This window comes from Cherax quadricarinatus, chromosome 13 (genome assembly GCF_038502225.1).
Source record: "Cherax quadricarinatus isolate ZL_2023a chromosome 13, ASM3850222v1, whole genome shotgun sequence".
Taxonomy (NCBI): Eukaryota; Metazoa; Arthropoda; class Malacostraca; order Decapoda; family Parastacidae; genus Cherax; species Cherax quadricarinatus.
Genome location: NC_091304.1, coordinates 27,952,782 through 27,959,200, shown reverse-complemented (window position 1 = coordinate 27,959,200; position 6,419 = coordinate 27,952,782).

The window sequence follows — 6,419 nt, the reverse complement described above, 5'->3', positions numbered from 1 at the left end:
TAAGTATGGATGTTCTTAACGGTGAGCAGTTTTAGACTTTTGAATATTGGTGGAGTATGCTGTCGGGAGTGAGAATTTGTTATCGTTTTGATTGCAGCCTTTTGCTGAGTTATTAGTGATCTTAGGTGATTTAATGTTGTTAATCCCCATGCACAAATTCCATATGTGAGATAAGGGTAGATCAGTAAATGATACAGTGCAAGGAGAGCTGATTGTGGAACATAGTACCATATCTTTGATAGTATGCCTACTGTCTTAGAGATTTTCTTAGAAATTTGTTGTATGTGTGTCTGGAATTTGAGGCTACTGTCAAGGTGGATTTCTAGGAATTTTCCCTCTGTGAGTCTTGTGATGAGTGATCCGTTTTACGTTATGTTAAGTGAAACATTTGCAGCTCTGTTTCCAACCTGAATGAAATAGGTTTTGTCAGTATTGAGGGTAAGCTTTTAAGTCATCATCCAGGTAGATATTTTCTGCAATTCAGCATTAACAGTGTTAGCCAGTATGACTGGGTTTGGGTGAGAGAAGACGTATGTTGCGTCATCTGCAAATAATATAGGTTTGAGTAGTTGTGATGCATTCGGTAGATCATTGATGTAGATGAGAAAGAGGAGTGGTCCAAGGACACTTCCTTGTGGAACACCGACTGTGGTTGGTTGAGTGGAAGAGTTTGATCCATTTGTGTACACATATTGGTTTCTGTTACTAAGGTATGACTTAGGTAGTTGAGGGAGTGGCCTCTTATAACATAGTGTGATAATTTAATGTACTCACCTAGTTGTGGTTGCAGGGGTCGAGTCCTAGCTCCTGGCCCCGCCTCTTTACTGGTCGCTACTAGGTCACTCTCCCTGAACCGTGAGCTTTATCATACCTCTGCTTAAAGCTATGTATGGATCCTGCCTCCACTACATCGCTTCCCAAACTATTCCACTTCCTGACTACTCTGTGGTTGAAGAAATACTTCCTGACATCCCTGTGATTCATCTGTGTCTTCAACTTCCAACTGTGTCCCCTTGTTGCTGTGTCCCATCTCTGGAACATCCTGTCTTTGTCCACCTTGTCAATTCCTCTCAGTATTTTGTATGTCGTTATCATGTCCCCCATCTCTCCTGTCCTCCAGTGTCGTCAGGTCGATTTCCCTTAACCTCTCCTTAAGCTCTGGGACTAGTCTTGTTGCAAACCTTTGCACTTTCTCTAATTTCTTTACGTGCTTGGCTAGGTGTGGGTTCCAAACTGGTGCCGCATATGGGCCTAATGTACACGGTGTACAGGGTCCTGAACGATTCCTTATTAAGATGTCGGAATACTGTTCTGAGGTTTGATAGGTGCCCATATACTGCAGCGGTTATTTGGTTGATGTGTGCCTCAGGAGATGTGCCTGGTGTTATACTCACCCCAAGATCTTTTTCCTTGAGTGAGGTTTGTAGTCTCTGGCCCCTTAGATTGTACTCTGTCTGCGATCTTCTTTGTCTTTCCCCAGTTTTCATGACTTTGCACTTGGTGGGATTGAACTCCAGGAGCCAATTGCTGGACCAGGTCTGCAGCCTGTCCAGATCCCTTTGTAGTTCTGCCTGGTCTTCGACCGAATGAATTCTTCTCATCAACTTCACGTCATCTGCAAACAGGGACACTTCGGAGTCTATTCCTTCCGTCATGTCGTTCACAAATACCAGAAACAGCACTGGTCCTAAGAGTGACCCCTGTGGGACCCTGCTGGTCACAGGTGACCACTCTGACACCTCGCCACATACCATGACTCACTGCTGTCTTCCTGACAAGTATTCCCTGATCCATTGTAGTGCCTTCCTTGTTATCCCTGCCTGGTCCTCCAGATTTTGCACTACACTCTTATGTGGAACTGCGTCAAACGCCTTCTTACAGTCCAAGAAAATGCAATCTACCCACCCCTCTCTCTCTTGTCTTACTGCTGTCACCCTGTCATAGAACTCAGTAGGTTTGTGACACAGGATTTTCCGTCCCCGAAACCATGTTGGCTGCTGTTGATGAGATCATTCCTTTCTAGTTGTTCCACCACTCTTCTCCTGATAATCTTCTCCATGACTTTGTGTACTATACATGTCAGTGACATTGGTCTGTAGTTTAGTGCTTCACGTCTGTCTCATTTTCTAAAAATTGGGACTACATTTGCTGTCTTCCATGCCTCAGGCAATCTCCCTGTTCCGATAGATATATTGAATATTGTTGTTAGGGGTACACATAGCGCCTTTGCTCCCTCTCTCAGGACCCATGGAGAGATGTTATTCGGCCTCATTGCCTTTGAGGTATCTAGCTCACTCAGAAGCCTCTTCACTTCTTACTCGGTTGTGTGCACTTTGTCCAGCACTTGGTGGTGTACCCTGCCTCTCCGTCTTTCTGGAGCCCCTTCTGTCTCCTCTTTGAACACTTCTTTGAATCTCATGTTGAGTTCCTCACATACTTCATGGTCGTTTCTTGTTGTCTCCCCTCCTTCCTTCCTTAGCCTGATTACCTGGTCCTTGACTGTTGTTTTCCTCCTGATGTGGCTGTATAACAGCTTAGGGTCAGATCTGGCTTTCGCTGCTATATCGTTTTCATATTGTCGTTGGGTCTCCCTTCTTATCTGTGCATATTCATTTCTGGCTCTACGACTGCTCTCCTTATTCTCCTGGGTCCTTTGCCTTCTATACGTCTTCCATTCCCTAGCACACTTGGCTTTTTCCTCCCTGCACATTTGGGTGAACCATGGGCTCATCGTGGCTTTTTCATTATTCCTGTTACTCTTGGGTACAAACCTCTCCTCAGCTTCCTTGCATAATGTTGTTACATATTCCATCATCTCATTTACTGGCTTCCCTGCCAGTTCTCTGTCCCATTGAACCCCGTTCAGGAAGTTCCTCATTCCCGTGTAGTCCCCTTTCTTGTCGTTTGGCTTCATTCGCCCGGCCCTTCCTGCTTCCCCCTCCACTTGTAGCTCTACTGTGTATTCGAAGCTTAAAACCACATAATCGCTGGCCCCAAGGGGTCTTTCATATGTGATTTCCTTAATATCTGCACTACTCAAGGTGAATACTAAGTCCAGTCTTGCTGGTTCATCCTCTCCTCTCTCTCTTGTAGTGTCCCTTACGTGTTGGTACATGAAGTTTTCCATTACCACCTCCATCATCTTAGCCCTCCATGTATCTTGGCCCCCATGTGGCTCCAAGTTCTCCCAATCAATTTCCCTGTAGTTAAAGTCACCCATGATCAGTAGCTTTGCCCTTCACGCATGAGCCCTTCTGGCCACTGCAGTCAGTGTGTCAACCATCTCTCTATTGCTCTCATCATACTCTTGCCTTGGCCTCCTGCTGTTCTGTGGTGGGTTATACATCACTGCAATTACCACCTTGGGACCTCCAGACTGAAGCGTTCCTGCTATGTAATCACTTGCTTCTCCGCTGTCTCCTCTCTTCAGCTCATCAAAATTCCATCGGTTTTTGATCAGCAGTGCCATTCCTCCACCCCCCTGTTCCCTCTGTCTTTCCTCAGGATCTGGTATCCCGTTGGAAAGATGGCAGCAAATCATGGTCGTCTGTATCAAAAGCTTTACGTAAATTAATGAAGATTCCCAGCGGGACTTCTTTCTTCTCGAGAGCAGTGTATATTAGTTCTGACATGTGTATAATAACATCATTTATGCTTTTATAAGTCCTGAATCCAAACTGATAGGGGTTTAGTATGTTGTGTGAGACGAGGTAGGAATAGATCTGTCTATGAATTAATTTTTCAAAGATTTTAGAAAGCAGAGGTAGGTTAGATATTGGTCTATAGTTATTCAAGTCCACTTGATCACCTGCTTTGTGGATCAGGGTGACCTTCGCTATTTTGAGAATTGCTGGGAAGGTGGAGGATTCGATGGATTTGTTAAAGAGTGTTGGAATAATTGGTTACAGTACTTGAGATGCTTTTTCGTACATAAAAGGTGGTAAGTTATTTATGTCCCCTGCCTTGTTTTTAAGGGTGTTGATGATGAGCGAGACTTCTGTTGGGTTGGTTGGGGCTAAAAAAGTGTATTTGGGTAGGTGCCCGTGAGGTAGTCTGATGGACGGGTGTTTGACATTGGGATTTTGCTCGCTAGATTCTCTCGTATGGTGGAGAAGAAAACATTGAGTCTGCTATTTCAGTTGGTGAGAGTAGGGGTTCGTCTGATTTTGTTAATTTAATTGTTTTGTTTTTGGATATCTTTTTAGTTCCTAGAATTTTGGACAGGGTTTTTCAGGTCTTTTTTCATATCGCCTTTTATGTTATGTAATGTTTTCATAATACTTTTTTTTTATCTCCTTATCAAGCTGGTAAGGACTGACGAGTAACGTTTAGAATGGTCTCTAGTTATTTGACCCATTCTGTACTGTTCTTCATATAGGTGCTTTGTGTTAATGGATTTAAGGATGCTGGGTGTTAGCCAGGGACTGTTCAGTCTCTTAGCTGTGATCTGTTTAGTTTCTTAGGGCAATGCTTGTTATAGAGGTAGTGGTTTTTTTTTTTTTAATTATTAATACATTCATTCCTATCTGTATGTTTCAAGCTCATTATGCCAGTCAATGTTATTCATAACTGTTATAAATTTATTAACAGCTGTCTCGTTATGTAGTCTGAAGGTAACTTTAGTAGTGTCTTGGGGCAATTTACCTAGGTTGGTTATGAGAAAGGTTGGGTAGTGGTCTGTGGTGCTGTCTGTGATTATGCCTGATTTTAAAGGGGATATGGTGTTAGTCCAGATGTGGTCTAATAAGGTGATACTAGTCTCGGAGATTCTTGTAGGTTTTGTTATTGTTGGTAGCAACAAGCAGTTGTTCATAGTGTTTGTGAACTCGGTCACCTGTGGGTCCTGGTCATGTAGTAGATTTATGTAGAAATTTCCTGTGAGCAGCAAGTGGTCTTTGTTCATATGTGCATCAGTTATCATGTTTCCTAACTTTTCACTAAAATAATAAATGTTTGACTGTGGTACTCTGTAGATGTTTATCACTGTGAGGGGTTTTTGCAGGTCTTTTGATTTAAATTTAGCTATAACATATTCCCCATGTTTATCCCTTGTGCAAGAATTATTGATACAGTAAAGTTGATTTGAGTTATATATAGCTGTTCCACCCGCTTGCTCTCCTGTCCTACAGTTGTGTATGGCTGCGTAACCAGGAATGACATAGACATCTGTAGTACCAGGCTTTAGCCAAGTTTCTGTGAGTGTGATGATTGACATACTGGTATGAAGGGAACTGAGTAATGCTGTGAGGTCATCCTAATGTTTGCTCAAAGATCTGACATTGTAACTAAAGATAATTATGTTATTGTTGGCTCTGAGTAATATCTTTGCTTGGTCTGCTGTAAAATAATTACAGTTGCTGTTCGACTCGTGTAAGTCATTTAATAAAAGGTTGAGATCAGGATCAATGTTTGTAATCTTAAGATTGTGAGTGACTCTACAACTAGACTTTTGAATAGTGTTAAGTTGAACTTAATAATTATGATACTAAACTAATTTATCTTACTAGCTAATGGATTGTTACAAGTAGTTTAAAAAAAATACAGAGATACAGTTTACTCTTAATATGGTACAGATTTAATGATTTAATATTGAACTGTTATAATTTTAGAGTTTGACAACAGTTGTAGATCTAAAACAGAAGTTTACTGAACACAATAAAATTGCTTAGTACTGGAAGTGATAATTAAATTAAAAGTCTGCAGATAATGATGGTTATAAAGAAATAGGAGAAAACAAAAATAATAGTTTATAATAACAGATTATGTTAACTGTTATTATAGCACAATGTTGACAATATAATATTGCACTGGTTATCACGTCTATAATAATAGTTTATATTAATAACCAAGTAATGGTAAATTAAAACTTATACTGAAGTAAAATAGACTGATAGTAAATAAGGTGGTGAATAAAATTTAAGTAATTAATTAATAAATATAAAAAAAGAAATAATTTGTGTAAGAAGTATTATATTTTAATTAACAAGTGTTAGTATTAAGTACTGGTAGTAATGTTAGAACTTGTAAAGGCAATATAAAGTATTTCAAAGTAAAGAACTACACTAACAGAATAAAATAATTACTTGTATAAAGTAGAGTAAACTGATAGTTAATGTGGTATTAAATCAAGTTTTTAGTAAATAATGGTAATTAATAATATGTAAAAAATATACAAAAGTAAAATGGACTGATAGTAATTATGGTATTAACTTTTTTTAGCAAGTAATAGTAATTATTAGTATTTAAAAAATGGGGTTGCAAAATGGACAGATAATATTTATTAAACAAATTTTAAGTAAGTAATATTATTTAAGAAAAATACATAAGTTGGATAATTCTCACTAGTAAAATCACATATACTGAGGTAGTTAATTTTGATTATTAAGAGACAGTACTGTGAAATTTGTACAATAATGGTG